Source organism: Dipodomys spectabilis, unplaced genomic scaffold (genome assembly GCF_019054845.1).
Source record: "Dipodomys spectabilis isolate Male_0828 unplaced genomic scaffold, ASM1905484v1 ptg000120l, whole genome shotgun sequence".
In the NCBI taxonomy this organism is placed as follows: Eukaryota; Metazoa; Chordata; class Mammalia; order Rodentia; family Heteromyidae; genus Dipodomys; species Dipodomys spectabilis.
Genome location: NW_024870797.1, coordinates 2794077 through 2811887, shown reverse-complemented (window position 1 = coordinate 2811887; position 17811 = coordinate 2794077).

The window sequence follows — 17811 nt, the reverse complement described above, 5'->3', positions numbered from 1 at the left end:
TGTGGCAATGCTAGAGTTGGAATGACAGGGAACTATGTAAAACACTGTCCCCAAATGGATTCTCACAAATCACACTTTTGTGAGGCCATAGAGAATTTATGGTTCCTCTAAAACTGAGGGATGCATGTAATTCCACTATACTGACTTTCATTTTCTTATCCAGCTGTTTTGTGCCTGGACAACAGCCTAGCACATTCATTAACTCATACTACAATCAATCAGTCAAACAATATTTATGTCCCTTTAGTCAATTTGTTTGAACCAAACAGATCTGAACCAAGTTGAGGTCTTCACTTTTAATCATTCCAAGTACAGGAAACAAATGATATCAAAATACATGAAAATATGTCAAAATGAATGATCTTGCAATATTCAACCAAAGTACATCATGGTTTGTAATTGGGCAGGTAATAATTTTATAGAGGTAACTATGTCTGAGCAGTATATACTGAATGTGTTTCTCAAGGCAAGTTTTAACTGATCTTAGTGTGATGGTGTAGTGGGTTTCAAAATCCTCTTTACAATTCTGGGGTATTAGGGAGGTGGAGAGGGTAGGGTTAACAATGCTTAATAGGAAATGTATTCATTACTTTACTCAGGTAACTGTAATCTCTCTGTACAATATCTTTACAATAAATATATATATTAAAAATAAATATCACACTTGTATTATATTGCGATGTCCAGCCAAGAGAAGGGATAGTTGATTAACTCTAATATAGGTGATAATTCATTCAAGTGACAAGAAAATGAGAAAAAGTAACATAGAAATATGTAGTTGAAAGTGTGATTTGTACTTTTCTTTTTTGGGGGGGGGGTTCGGTCGTGGGCCTCAACTCTGGGCCTGGGGGCTGTCCCTCAGCTCTTCAGCTTAAGGCTAGCACTCAACCACTTGAGCCATGGCACCACCTCCAGCTTTTTTTTCTGCTTATGTGGTGCTGAGGAATTGAACCCAGGGCTTCATGCATGCAAGACAAGCGCTCTACCACTGAGCAACCTTCCCAGCCCTGATTTGTACTTTTCTAAACAAACTTCCCAAAAATTTAGCTTTGTACACCATAGTGTTGGGTGCTTTGTCTGTGGAGGGTAACTTGCCAACATCTGAAACATGCTGTGGAATATTTTCTAAAACTTATGACTTTCACTATTTCACCACATAGTACAATTGTACGTATTGCTTGGTCCAATTGAGTTTTTAACAAATCACATTTTTAAAATGTTCAGCATGTTTTCTCTCCCTTTGTAGCTCCTTCTTCAATATGAGTAATTACTGAAAGCTAAAGCCTAAACCTGATGATGACATGTTAAATAATAATTCTGTCACAACTCTGTACAGTAGTGTATTCATGTCTAAAAGTTTTCCTGAAAGTTCTCATTCAATTGTGAGTGTGCATCATTGCCTGTGGAGCATAAATGTCCATATGAAATTTCTATAAGGTATCAAATTTTATAATGATTTATTTGGCAATTGAAGCATATTATTCAATGGTAGTAGCTAATCTAGTGACAACTATAGGATGATTTTTATTGTATGACAAAGAATACATGTGTTGTGGTAATTTTATTGAAGATTCCAGATCCTTACGTTAAAATACATTTGAACAATGTAATTACTTCTTGTGAGGAAAAACAAAAGATACTTTGTTTTTGCCTTGAAAAAATTATGAAGAACCATTGTTGGGCTCCCTGCAAGTAAGAAGCCTACCCTTTCAAAAATTGTGAAGATTTAAAGAGTAGGAAAATAAAACTCTTCAGAATTTAGTCATCACCTACTTATTTATTAAAACTCAGTTTTGGAAATGAAAAATGTTTCAAAATCATGTGTACCTTTTGGACTGGATGGTTTTTCCAAAGGAATATGAGAAAACAATATTGATACATTTTCTGTGTAAAAGACCTTAAAATAGATTCTGTAATCTTGCTATAACTAACAAGGATATTCATAGGGATTGCTATAAATACCAGAATTTTAAAAATAGCATTTGGCTAATTAGCCTAAAATTCTTTTGTGTTCTCTTCATCTTGTATATTCAAAAAGTAGCTAATTGCAAACTTAGAATTCAAAGAATCATTAATAATGTCATTCTCATCCATTTCAAACTGAGTTGAATATGTGATATGTAATATTTGTCATTCCATCAGTTCTATTATTTAGGTCTACCTTTTCTTTTTAAGTTTATTTTCAAGGTGAGGTACATAAATAAGGTAGTTAATACAATTGTTGTTGCATGTGTAACCCTCTTCTTCATTTTTCTTAATCTTTCCCATCCTCCAGTTAATCTTTGCCCCCCCCCAGTTGTACAGATCATGTAAAACATATTGTCTTGTGAATAATACTGTTACATAGGATCCTCCATTGTCATTTGTCTTACCATTGTGTTATAACACTGGTCATTACATAAGTTCTGTTGTTTAATTCTAACTTTTCAAATTAGTGTAATGGTGAACACACAGACCTCTACAAAGTTTTATAATATAATTTTTCAGTCATGGGGCTTGAATTCTGGGCCTGGGTTCTGTCCCTGCCCTCTCCAGCTCAAGGCAAATGCTCTACCACTTGAGCCACAGTGCCACTTCCAGTTTTCTAGTGGCTTATTGGAGATAAGAGTTTCGTAGACTTTCCCAACCCAGCTGTCTTTGTACCACGGTCCTTAGATCTCATTCTTCTGAATAGCTAGGATTACAAGCTGGCACCTGGCTCAGTTTTTTAACACTTTTAAAAATACATCTCATTTATAAACTCAAGTGTACTCTCAGGAATTACAGAAAAAAATTATGTCAGGATGTGATATAAAAATGCAATAGGACTTTACTAACTTTGGAATTACTTTATTCATGATTTAATATGACTTCTGTTCCCCTTTGCTTATTTCCTAAACTCTTGCACATCACAGTGTGAAGTGATATAGTCCTTGAATGAGAAGCCTAACATGAATTGACTCAAGAATTATATCAATATACGCAAAATTTTGAAGTGATATAAGACAACAATCTTCAAGACAATTACAAAACAAGTGTCATGCATAATGCTGCCCTATATTTAAACAGAGAATTGCTTTTTTCCCCACTAGGAAGTGTGAAAAATGAAAATGTTTGTAAAGAAATAACACAGTATGTAGTGATAATAGGGGAACGATATAGAACCCGATGTAGAATTAGCTATATTTTCTTATTTTATGAATGTCACCTGTCCGTGTGCAATTCAACAGGGCAATATTAGTAGTTTAAAAACTGATTCCTGTTAAAAATTGTTTTCAACATTTCTGTATCTGAGAACTCTAATGAAGAGGGGCATCAATATTTGCAAACCCTGTGGGTGTTAGAAAACAGATTGGTTATCTTATCTTAATTTCATGATAGGAATACAGTAGTGTAGGTAGAAGTCAGGTAAAAGAATAACTTATTTTTAATGTTATTTCAAGGTGACATATTGCATATATCTATGTTTGGGTTAATCCTATTACAATAATGGGAACATCAATGCTTCCCTAAGTAATGTAAGAAAATTTTTGTGTTTGCAAAGGTATAAATTGAAACAAGATTACAGCATGTCAAACAAAATACTTCAAAAATATGCATGGAGAATTGCAGAAAAAAGTTAACATGAACACAGAAAGGGTTGAGCATATACATATTAATCTAGTTCATCACAGAGAAGCAAAAACAATGATTTAAACAATATTTGATGACAAAATGGAAAGTATTAATTTGGCCTCCATATATTCACAGGTTCTCTCAACACAAATCCTAGATACTTCTTCTTCTTTCCCATAAAAATTATGATTAAAACAGCCAATTATATTCAGTATGAGCTTAACAGATTTGAATGATCATGGGGTCACTTTATATGGTGTGTTCTAAGTTTATAATTTGAAGTACATCCCATGCAAACTGCCTTTGGATATTATCTCTTGGAAATCAGAAAAAAAACAAAGTATTTCAGATTCAGCAAATATAATCCTGCCTAAAACTGGTAAAAGTTTGGATAAAGTTTCAGTAATAAATTTTCTTCATCTGCTATGGACCATATCTGGTGATTTTTATATTGAGTCATAAAGTATTGTTCTTGCTAGGTCAGATGTTTATAACATGTAAACATATTATGTGATGAAAAATATTATTAACTGCATGAAATCTAGATCCTATGAAATGTCATCTGAACAGACTGTATGCTCTCTCTGGACACTGAGATGGAAAGACTTCCAATTAATGATCCCTTCCTTACATGCAAAACCTTAACTAAGTACATACACTCAAAAAATGGTACAGGTAATGTAAAATGTCACTATTTTCAAATATTTAGTTAACACAAGATTATTTTGGGAGCTGTTTCTCAAATCGTGTTTATTCATGAAATATGTTTCCTTTTTCAGAATTGTCAATGACTGCTTATTAATGATAAAGCAGTTTTTCACAAATTAGGTATTGTGATTCCTTACTGAGTATTTTTTTTCTTTCTGACTGGTTTCTGCATGCTACTTTGTTATTTTCCACTTTATTTCTCATATGACTCTCAGAAAATGTGTTTGCAGAAAAATCTGTATAATGACCAACTGCAAGATGGTGGGGGAGAAGCTGGAGGCTAAACAAGGTCTCGCATAGAAAGCAGTTTTAGTGTTCCAGTGAACAGTCCTAAGCCAGAGAATAACACCAAGTGTGCCATCACAGGACAGAGAGGTAGGCCAGAGAGGGAAAATCAAGGCAAGGAACAGATCTGAGCACTTTCCAACAGCTGCGGCTGTTGCGGTGGCCATAGCCACCAAAACTGCAACACAGATCGTCTAGGATGAAGGCACCAGATGCGGCAGGTGAGCGGATTCTACTCAACACCAGCAAGGACCAACAAGGAGCAGACATCTTCATACTGCAGTTCGCAGACCAGAGACGACCTAGAAGCCTGACATCTTCACTCCTTCTCAGGGAACAGAGGAGGAAAGGCCACCCCTCCCCACTACTACCAGAGATCTCCATCTTTGATACTGACAAAGGCCTGGCTGAGCAGCTAGCTCCAACTCAGGCCATGGAAGAAAACAAGAGTCATTTAGCAGGTCACAAGAACCTAACCTGACCTGTTGGGCTCAGCTCCATCCAGGGAAAAGTCACCCAGCCCAGGCCGCCAGCCCTAGAAGGGGATTGCTTCACTGGGTAAACAGAGCAGAGGCTGCCCCTCCCTACAGCAGCCTTGACAATCATGTGAAATACAGTAAACATAAACCCTGAGAATAGCTCCAGGCTGGGCTCTGTGAGTGTCTCAGAACCTAGCACCTCAGGGAAAAGCTACTGTTTGCTGAAAGGCCTCAACTCTACCCAGAACCTAGCCTCATCACAGCATCTCCAAACTAGAGGAAACAGCCATCTCCCTCTTTTGTGATACTCAAAGCAGATCTCCCTCCCATTGAACCAGCCTGGGAGGAGCATCACAAAATCCTGGGTAAAGCAGAGCATTTTTCTGCCTGCTTAAACAAACTGACTTAAGAAACCATACAAGCCACAGGAAAATCAAACACCACAAGCAGACCACAGACTCCAACAAGAGACTGATTACAGACACAAGGAGATACAGGATCTTCCCATTCCCCCAAAAAAATCAAAGAACTCTTTTTTTGTACCTTTATTAAAAATTTTTTCTAATTTTTTAAAAATTTTTATTACCTTTTTTAAAAAATTTGTTTTCTATTAACTTTTTTCTTCCTCTTATAATTTTTATTTTAGGAATATATGTATGTATGCCTTTTTTTCTTTTTTTTTTTCTTTCTTTCTTTTACTTTTAAAAATTTTTTGTTTAGTTCTACTGACCTTTTGATCCTTTTCTTCTTTCCTTCTCATTCTTTTTACCTTTTCTTATCTTTTGTTCTTCTTTGCATGACTTAATTGCTGTTCTGCTCATCCTCAGATATATCCATAGTCGATTATTAGACCTTATCCCACATTGTGTACACACTTAATCCAGAAATTTATTACTCAATTCAAAACTTTTTAGACTTAAATTCCTTAATAGCAGTACAACCTCTTTATATCTTTTTTATTTTAAGCATTTTTATTTTTAAGTTTTTCACGTCTCCTTTCTATCCCTACCCTTATCCACATTCTTCTCTAAATATTATGTTTTTAATTTTGCATAATTTTTAAGTTTTTAAGTGTTTCACTTTTAAATTTTTAATAGTTTTCTAATTTTTTCTTGTCTATTTTTTCTCTTTCTCTTCTTTTTTTCTCTCTCTCTACTATCATCATTCTATTCAACCTATTTTCCGCTTTGAGATTAGGACATATTAAGTTAACTCACCCTTTGCCTTTCCACATCCCTCTATTCCTATTTTTACTCACACCTCTCCCTAAACCTAATAATTTCTGGTTAGCCAAATTCTTCTTTGTGGTTCATAGCCCAATAATACATAGTTGTTTGATGCTGAATAGATATATCGGTTGAACTAGAGTGTATCTGCAGACTTTTGACTGTGCAACTACAGATTTCGGTTGATGCTTACCTTAAGATAGTGTTCTAGAACAAAACTGGTGTTATTTTCTTCCCAAATGGGCAGAGAAAGCCAGAAAAACACAAGAGAAATGGCAAATCTGGGTATCTCAATTCCCACTCATGATAATCAGGGGACAGAACAGGTAATGAATAGTCCAGAGGAGAACTCCAAAAAGCTCTACAAACACAACTGGCCAACATGGTAAATGAAAAGATTGAAAACCTGCAAAGGACTCTGTATGAGCATGATAGAGAGAGAGAGAGGAGGCAAATCAAAGGACAATACAGGAATATCATGAGTATGAGGAAGCTACTCAAAGATTGATACAGGAATTCCTTGAGCAGATTGAGAACACTCAAAGAGAAAGTCAGGAATGGCATGGGCAGGCTAAAAACACTCAAAGAGGGCTACAGGAATCATGTGAACATGAGGAAGCTAATCAAAGAGTAATACAGGAATTGAGTGAGTGGGATGAGAATACAGAAGACATTCATGGAATCCATAAACAGAGAGCTGAAAGAACTCAGGGAGGCCACAAAGGGAATGCTGAATAGAACTCAACAGAAGGAATAGTAGTCCAAGGAAAACATAACCAATCAACTAAGTGATTTGAGAATAAACATTGAACAGCAAATTAAGGAAGTAAAGAAGTTCATACAAGATCTATAACAAAGCTTCAACAAAGGATTTGAAGCCATCAAAGCTGACCAATTAGAAGGAAAAGAAATATAAACAAAGAATAAAATCTTGATAGTAGGATAGACCATGCAGAAGATCGAATCTCAGGGATTGAAGGCAGCCTAGATATTACAGAGAAAGAACATACAACCATCCAAGACAAATCCAAGAAATATGATAGATTTTTCAACACTTTGAAGACACCATCAGAAGGCCTAATCTGAGGATAATGGGTGTAGAGGAGCATCTGGAGACAGAAGTTAATGGTCTAGGAGATTTAACAGGATCCTAGCAGAAACTTCCCAAACATGCAAAAGATAGGCCTATTCAGATAGAAGAAGCTTTTAGAACTCCAAAGAGACCAGAACAGAACAGGACATCCCACCGTCACATTATAATCCACACAGGATCAATTCAGACCAAGGAAAAGTTCCTTAAAGCTGTCAACGAGAAAAGATCAATCCCCTATGAAGGGAAACCAATTAGAATCACCTCAGATTTCTCAGCATACACAATTAAAGCAAGAAGAGCCTGGAATGATGTATGCCATGCCCTAAAGACAAACAACTATCAACTAAGAATACTGTACCCAGCTAAACTCTCCTTCATAACTGAAGGTCAAATAAAAACCTTCTATAGCAAAGAAAAACTGAAACAATATATCTCCACCAAAGCAGTGCTGCAAAAGATTCTTAAAGATGTCCTACATATAGAAATCCACAAGACCACAATAAAGGTCAAGAAACTGCACCCAAACTGAGAATCCAAGAACCACAGGAAGAAGCGAGTTGCCACAGCCCACAAGAAGGTGGATAAAATGGGAGGAACTTCCAAATACCTCTCAGTCCTATCCCTCAACATTAACTGACTTAACTCTTCAATTAAGTGACATAGACTGTCTAGTTGGATTAAAAAGCTAGATCCTTCTCTCTGCTGCCTTCAGGAGTCACATCTTGCCCATAAAAACACACTTTTAATGTGAAAGGCTGGAACAAATTCTGCCAAGCAAACGGCACCCATAAACAGGCTGGAGTTGCAATCCTAATATCAGATAAAATAGACTTCAAATTAAACTCAGTAAGAAGAGATAAAGAAGGTAATTATATACTAATTAAGGGACCTCTCCTTCAGGAGGATATTACAATTCTAAATATCTATTCACTAAACAATGGAGCACCCAAATTTATCCAAGAAACACTACTTTCCCTCAAATCCCACATAGATCCAAAGACATTAATTGTTGGGGACTTTAACACACCACTTTCCCCACTAGATAGTTTAACTTGGCAAAAACTCAACAGAGATACTGCAGATCTAAACAACTGCATAGATCAACTAGATTTAACAGACATTTACTGAATATTTCACCCAATAGCATCAGAATACATGTTTTTCTCAGCAGCACATAGAACATTTTCCAAAATAGACCATATTTTAGGCCACAAAGCAAACTTGTACAAATTCAAAAATATTGACCTTATACCTTGCATTCTCTCAGACCACAAGGGAATAAAATTAGAACTCAACACCAAAAGCTACCAAAGAAAGTCTTGTAATACATGGAGGCTGAACAACACACTGCTGAATCATGAGTGGGTCACAGAAGAGATTAGAAAGGAAATTCAAATGTTCATGATGTTCAACAAAAATGAACATACAAACTATCAGCTCCTCTGGGACACAGCAAAGGCAGTACTCAGGGGCAAGTTTATAGCTCTGAATTCCAACATCAACAAATTGGAGAGATCTGAAACCAACAATTTAATGAGACATCTGAGCCTCCTTGAAAAAGAGCAGCAAGAAAGAACTAATTAAAATTAAATCATAGTTAAATGAATTAGAATCCAAAAAAACATAGAAAGAATCAATAAAACAAAGAGTTGGTTCTTCAAAAAAATTAACAAAATTGACAGACCTTTAGCAAATCTTATCAAAAAAAGAAGAGAACACACCCAACTAAATAAACTCAGAGATGAGAATGGAAACATCAGCACAGAAACAACCAAGATTCAGAACCTTATAAGGGAATACTTCTCAAAACTTTATGCTAATAATAAGTTTGAGAACTTGGCAGAAATGGACCTTTTCCTAGCAAATATTGACATGCCAAAACTAAACCAAGATGAGTTAAATCATCTTAACAGGCCCATATCAAGTATTGAAATAGAAACAGCAATGAGACCTCCCATCTAAGAAAAGCCCAGGACCAGATGGTTTTACAGCAGAATTCTACAAAGCATTCAAATTAGAGCTCACACCAATACTCCTCCAACTCATCAGTGAAATTAAAAGAGAAAGTTCAGTACCAAACTCATTCTATGAAGCCATCATAACCCTCATCCCAAAACCAGGCAGGGACTCATCAAAGAAAGAGAACTATAGACTCATTTCTTTGATGAACATTGATGCAAAACTTCTAAACAAAATTTTGGCCAATCAACTTCAACAATTCATCCAAAAAATCATACACCATAATCAAGCAGGATTCGTTTCAGGGATTCAAAACTGGTTCAGTATACACAAATCATTTAATATAATTCATCACATCAACAGGAGCAAGAATAAGAACCACAGGGTTATCTCAATAGATGGAGAAAAAGCATTCGACAAGATCCAACACCCCTTTATGATGAAGGTTCTGGAAAAATTAGGAATCCATTGACATTCCTCAATACAATAAAGGCTGTATATGACAAACCTACAGCCAGCATTGTACTTAATGGTGAAAAACTAAAGCCGTTTCCTTTTAACTCATGAATGAGACAAGGTTGCCCACTTTCTCCACTGCTTTTCAGTCTAGTATTAGAATGCCTAGCTAAAGCATAAGAAAAGATGCAAACATAAAGGGGATCCAAATAGGGAAAAAAGAAGTAAAACTCTCCCTCTTTGCAGATGACATGATCTTGTATTTAAAGAATCGCAGACTCCATTCCCAAATTACTCAAGCTGATTCAAAACTTTGGCAAAGTAGCAGGGTATAAAATTAACGTTCAAAAATCAATGGGTTTTCTTTATTCCATCAATGACAAGAGTGTGGCTGAAATTAGGAAAGCAACTCTATTCGTAATTGCCCCACAAAAAAATAAATACCTAGGAATTAACTTAACCAAAGAAGTGAAGGACCTCTATGATGAACATTTTAAAAACTTGAAAAAGGAAATGAAAACAGAACTTAGACAGTGGCAAAAAGTCCCATGCTCCTGGATTGGAAGATCAACATCGTGAAAATGACAATACTTCCCAAGGCTACAAATTCACTGTGATACCTATCAATATTCCATCCTCATTCTTCAAGGAAATAGAAGATGCAATCCAAAAATTCATATGGAACAATAAAAGACTCCGAATAGCTAAGATGATCCTCAACAGAAAGAACAGTGCTGCAGGAATATCAATACCAAATTTCAAACTCTACTATAAAGCCATAGTAATCAAAACAGCTTGGTACTGGCACAAGAACAGACTTCAGGATCAATGGAATTGAATTGAAAACCCAGAAATGAACCTACACACCAATAGCATCTAATTTTCGATAAGGGAGCTAAAAAAAATAGAAAGAAAAACAGCCTCTTCAGTAAATGGTGCTAGCAAAATCGAACTACTTACAGAAAACTAAAGCTAGACCCTTATATATCACCCTGCACTAGAATCAATTCCAAATGGACCAAAGACCTCAGAGTCAAAACAGACACCCTGAAAACATTTCAGGATGGAATAGGAGAAACTCTAGGTCTTGTTGGCACAGGCAGAAATTTTCTTAATAGAGACCCAGAAACACAACAAATCAAAGAAAAGTTGGACAAATGGGATTGCATGAAATTGCAGAGCTTCTGTATGGCAAAGGACATAGCTAGCAAGATCAATAGAAAGCCCACAGATTGGGAGAAAATCTTCACTAGCTTTACAACAGACAAGGGTCTCATATCTAAAAGATATCTGGAACTCAAAAAATTAAATCCCCCAACAACAAATCTTCAAAGAAGCAACTGCCCAATAAATAAGTGGGCTAAAGACTTAAAGAGAAACTTCTCTGAAGAGGAAAGAAGGATGGCCAATAGACACATGAAGAAATGCTCAGCCTCCCTAGCCATAAAAGAAATGTAAATCAAAACAACATTGTGATACCACCTCACCCCAGTTAGAATGGCTATAATCAAGAACTCTAATAACAACAGATGCTGGAGGGGATGTGGACAGAAGGAAACCTTACTGCTTTGTTGGTGGGAGTGTAAGCTTGTTCAACCACTTTGGAAAGCAGTATGGAGGTTCCTCAAAGACTCCACGTAGACCTCCCTTGTGACCTAGCAATCCCACTTTTGGGCATTTACCCAAATGATCATAAACATGGCCACACTAATGCTACCAGCACTACTATGTTTATAGCAGCATTATTTACCATAGTTGAGATATGTAACCAACCCAGATGCTCCTCAGTAGATGAATGGATCAAGAAAATGTGGTACATATACATAATGGAATTCTATGCCTCGATCAGAAAGAATAACATTGCCCCATTTGTTAGGAAATGGAAAGACTTGGAAAAAATTATATTAAGTGAAGTAAGCCAGGCCCAAAGAAACTTAAGTCCCATGGTTTCCCTTATTTGCAATAACTAGTATATGTCTGAGTTAAGCAGAAAAGGTCAGATAAGTTGATGTTAGGGAAATGAACCCTGAGATATGTATTCAAATGTTTTTTTTTCTTTCAGGTGATTGTTTCTAACACATTTATAAGATTATTTCTCTGTTGCTTTGTATGTCCCTCCCCCATGGTATAACTCCTGTTTTCACTGTATTTGATGTTGGTATAATTTGTGGAGGGGAAGGAAAAAAACATATCTTTTAGTAGAGATAGATGTGTATCCATTGCAACAATGAGATGTACAAGTCATTATGTTGAAAAACGAACTTTAAAACTTTGGTTGGGGGAGGAGGATTGGGTAGGGGTGCTGGGGAGGATGGGAAGGGATGGGAAGAGGAAACAAAGGAGGAGGGAATAATGCTTGATAAGAAATGTACTCATTATCTTGCCCATATAATTGTAACCCCTCTGTACTGTATTTTCACAATAAAAAAAAGAAAACGTGTTTGCATTACTGATTTCTATTCTCCAGAATTGTTACAAGCATGATAGCATTGATTATTGCATATGTTTAAATACTTGACTGTTTTCCTCAAGTCAATGGCATTGCTGTGTTTCTTCTAGGTCCATGCTTTGAAACTATGTTGACTTGAAGAAAACAGTAATAATATATCAGGACATATTATGTATGTATAGTACTAAATTTATTTGAAGTACTGTCTTTCATATGAATATTTCAAAGAATTTATACATTTTGACCTTCAAACTTACTAGTGTTCACAGAATTAATCCAGTGAATTAACTGGTGCACATGAAGGAAAGCAGCCAAAATAATAAAAAAATATTCAGATGATATTTACAGCCAACTTTTTAATAAAAACATTTCCAAGTGTCTATTAGTTTAGTTAGTTTTGTAGAACTTTTCTACACTGTAGATTACAGTTCCAAATTGTGATTGAAAATTCTCAGGAACTGCTGAAAATGTATAGTTATAGGAAAGTTCACTTTGCTAGATAATATCATTTTTCCAAAATATACTTTGATATTAATGTGCCTGCAATAAACAAACTGCTAGGAAATATATATATATATATATATATATTTTTGTCGGTCATGGGGCTTAAACTCTGGGCCTGGGCGCTGTCCCTCAGCTCTTCAGCTCAAGGCGAGCGCTCTACCACTTGAGCTACAGCGCCACTTCCTGTTTTCTGGTGGTTTATTGGAGAGAGGAGTCTCACGGTCTTTCCTGACCGGGCTGGCTTTGAACCGCGATCCTCAGATTTCAGCCTCCTGAGTAGCTAGGATTACAGGCGTGAGCCACCAGCGCCCGGCTCTAGGAAATATTTTTTAAAAAAGCTTCCAAGCTAAGATTAAAATTTAAATTTAGGGCATTGACAGAATATAGGGACAGAAATTTAAAGATTGATGCTAAAATTTCATGGTAGAAATAATACTTCACTTTAAAGTGGAGTGAGTGTTCTGGCATTTCAATCGATCCTAGGAAATATATTGTAAGAATGAACTTGTAGGAAGACATCAGCTATATTTGTAAAAGCTCTGAATATGAGTAATGTTTAGACATAAGTGTAACATGAATAACGTAAATGAGTACACATGGGACAATTGATAACTGATGTGTGCACGTTAAGGTGTCTGCTAAAGATAAGTAGATTCTCCAAAGACAGCAGAAAGTCCTTCCAATCAAGTAGATATTTCATTCATAGCCCTCACTCCAGTGTCTCCTCTGTGTGAGACCCTAATTACTGTTAAACTGACATATTCATTTTCCTGTCATGATTTAGGTTTTTCATCCCCAAGCCAGGGATGTCAAGTGAAATGCTCTCTCTGGCCCAAAGACAGAATGCAAAATTCCATTTCTGAGTGGTATGATTATCATCATGAATTCAGTGGAATTTCACTAGGCATCAAAAGAAGTGTGCTGCTGGTGTCTTCTTAACTCACCCCACTATGATCTTACATAAATAGGAGTGACATAAAGTCACTCCTATTTCAATGGTCTGTTTCTTCTAGAGAAGTACTTATTCTGTTCCCTAAAAGTGTTCCCAGCAAAACATAATAACTCTATTGTTATATTGCAGCCACTAATTGGAAGCCACAGTGTCTGGAACACAGTATACTTTTCTCATTAATGAAATATATCCAGTATTGACGTAATTGCTTAGAAATATAAATATCTTAATGAAGGTATCTTTACTTGGAAAATAATTTACACCATGTAACATATAAAAAGTATGTTAAACCTTAGTCTTAGATTATCACACAGAGGTAAATATCAGACTTCTAAATGTAAAACTGTCCTCAGAAAATAAATGAATTAATACTAAGAGAAAATGCTGTCAATTCTGATTAATGCTAAATCCCATGGGATTTTCTCAAAGCCACTGAGTAAGAATATTTAAAAAGACCAAGATCGAGGGAAGTACTCAATATAGTTTTTTATAGTATAGTAAATCAAACAAAAATATATATGAGTGGCAGTCTTTTTTTTTTTTGTCGGTCGTGGGGCTTTAACTCTGGGCCTGGGTGCTGTCCCTCAGCCCTTCAGCTCAAGGCAAGTGCTGTACCACTTGAGCTACAGCGTCACTTCAGGTTTTCTGGTGGTTTATTGGAGATAGGAGTCTCACAGTCTCTCCTGCCCGGGCTGGCTTTGAACCGCGATCCTCAGATCTCAGCCTCCTGAGTAGCTAGGATTACAGGCTTGAGCCACCAGTGCCCAGCATGAGTGGCAGTCTTTATATCTTTCCCGGCCTAGAAAGTATTGCCATATTTTGTAGGGCTTCTCTTGCTAACTCATGACAGAAGGAAACAATTCACAATCACATTTCAAATTGGCTGAAATGCTTTGTGAAATGTTTAGTGATGTGTAGTAGCCATTAGCACTTAATGCCATCTTTTTGTAATTAACTTTTTTTAACTGACATCTTCTCATACATACTAGACAGGGGTTTGTAGAGGTCATTTGGATTGAACTCAGGGCCCTTCCAATATTTCTTCGGTCTTTTGGCTCCAGCACTATACAAGTTGAGCCACTGTGATGCTACGGATGTTCTGGTGTGCAATTGGACATAAGACTCAAATACTCTTTTCTACCCTGGTAGATTTGACCCACCATCCAAAAGTCTCATAGCTACTCAGCCTCTTGAGTAGCTATGATTGGAGGTGTGAGCCACCACCAGCTTCTAGTAAATTTTACACAAGAATGTCCATTTTTTTGTCAGTTGTGGGGCTTGACCTCTGGGCCTGGTTGCAGTCCCTGAGCTATTCAGATCAAGGAGAGCACGTTACCAGTTGAGTCACAGCAAGCACCATTTCTGGCTTTTGTGGTGCTGAGGAATCAAATCCAGGGCCTAATACACTAAGCCATCTTCTCAGCTCCTGCAAAACTGTCTTAATGAAGATTATTAAATGAAGGAAAAAGAAATTTTAGGAATAGATACTCAAAATAGATGCTCAATAGATACTCAAAAGCTGTTCTCATGACTGTTTTAAATGTTAGCAAACTTCCTAATATACATATGCAGTGGTTCTGATTCACACAAAAGAAGAAATATGAATATCTTCTTGTCGAAACTGTAACATAAATACTACTGATTTTTCCATTTATACTGGTTCGATAAGGCACTTTTCTAAACTGATAGGAACGGAAGCATTCTGATGCTGCTGCACATAAGTCAAAAGCTGAAATTTTGAGACAATACCATCAAAACAGATATGAGAATTTAGAAATAAATGATAATATCTATTCCTTATTTATACAGCAATAGTATTTGGAAGGTGGAAAAATGGTATATTTTGATTGCTTTCTCCAATATATCAATCTAGGAGATAAATAGAGAGATAGATAGATAAATAGATAGATAGATAGATCTCCTAGATCAGTAACATAAGGCAGAATCTCTTCCATAAGGAGGAAGAAAACATCTCCATTGGTTGTTTTTACAAACAATTGTCACCTTTAGACTTTTTTGAGATTGGTCATTGTTATTGTAATAGGGCAAACAATGCTCATTTCCATTTCATGACCTCAGTACTCTCAGATCAACTTGTGCTTCTGTTAATTGGAACAGATAATAAAAGCACAAACTCTCTGACAAGGTTCAACATCCTGTTACTATTCTTTTATGTAATAAAATTTATGACAACTATAATACTATTGGTAAACATCTTCCTTGTTGAAATTTTCTGTATTTTGGACAATTCTCCAAATGGATATTATATCTTTCTTCTGATTATTTATTGCTTATGTCTTTATAGCACTCATATATTCTCTTCCATTTTTTTGTCTACCAATAAAATATGAGGAAATTGTTCAGTGTAATAGTAGCATTTCCCACAGCAAGAAATGTAAAATATGTTTTAACAGTATAGTTTGGAGTACAACTTTGGCAGCGGGGGAGGGGATAGGGGTGGATGGGGAGAGTGCAGTTCTGGAGATGGGAGGACAGGGATGGTAGGGGAAAAACAAACAAGGAGGCAACAATGCTTGATAATTACCTTGCTCATATAATTGTAACTCCTCTTTATGGTATTTTCACAATAAAAACATTTTTTAAAAAGCAGTATATAAAGATAGACAATCAGTAGACTGCTTTTTATGAAAATTACCAGCTGACAGTGACAAAGAATAACTGGACCTAAAGTTTTATCAAATCTGGATGTTGCTTGAAATGAAATTCTTTAATGCAGGTGGCAGAGAAAGGAAAAAAATGTAGAAACCATGTGGCCAATTGTGGCAGCAAACAAATGACACAAAGTGCTTGGAAAATTGGCAACCATGTAACATTGTTTAAATATTTCACAGTGAATGTATGTCACTTTTCTTGCCAATTATAAACCTAATTTAGTTGAATACACTCCTTGTTTTCAGGAATGCATTCACAAGGTTTGCTATCATTACATATCATTTTATTGTTCATTGTAATTTATATCTTCAAATTATATTCTAGAGAGTGTAAGGATCAATAGTTTGTTATACTAAATCATAATTCTTATGTGAAATGATGTCACCTTTCTTTAGAGACATGAAAGCAGAAGATCATTGAGATTTCTTCTTTTGAATTTATTTTGAAATGTAATAACTAAAAATGTACTCAGAATTTTTTCACATAATGATATATATATACGTATATTTATACATATATATATATATATGTATAAACATATATATATATCTTGGGGCTGGGAAGGTGGTAGAGTGCTTGCCTTACATGCATGAGGCCTTGGGTTTGATTCCTGAGCACCACATAAGTATTTGTATGTCCCTCCTGCACAGTATAACCCCTGTTTTCAGTGTATTTGCTGTTGGTATACTTTGTGGAGGGGAAGGGGAAAATTGTTTAAATAGAGAGACAGGTAGACCCATTACAACAATGAGATGTACAAGATGTTATGTCAAAAAGAACTTTACAACTTTGGTGTGGAGGTGAGGGGGGCTGGAGGGGAGGGGGACCGGAAGTGGAAACAAAGGAGGAGGAAATAATGCTTGATAAGAAAGGTACTCTTTACCTTGCCATGTAATTGTAACACCTCTGTACGGTATCTTCACAATAAAATTAAAAAAATAAAAAGCCAGAAGTGGTGCTATGGCTCAAGTAGTAGAGTGCTAGTCTTGAGCTGAAGAGCTGAAGGACAGTGCCCAGACCCCGGCCATACAACCAACAGAAAAAAATGATACATAACATGCTTAGTACAGTTTCCTGAAAGGATATAACCAACTCAAAAATATCAGTCCTACAACATTTTGATATAGTGCAATTCCATCATGAATAGAGTGTTACCAAATGTAAAAGTACCCCAAAAAATCTGAAATCCTACCACACTTATATACTCATTGGTATGAGGAATTGCCAGTTTGATGCTACCATTCTAGATATGTCTTTAATTCTTACCATGGTTCGGTGAGGAATTATAAGTAATTATATATAAATGTTTTTTGCATAGAATTTTCAACTAAAACATTGAGGGTAATTTGTACTCATTGAAGTTCAAATGTTGACAATGGAAATGTAGTTCAATTTGCAGAAACCTTCTTAATTGTAATGTGTCATGGAAGTAA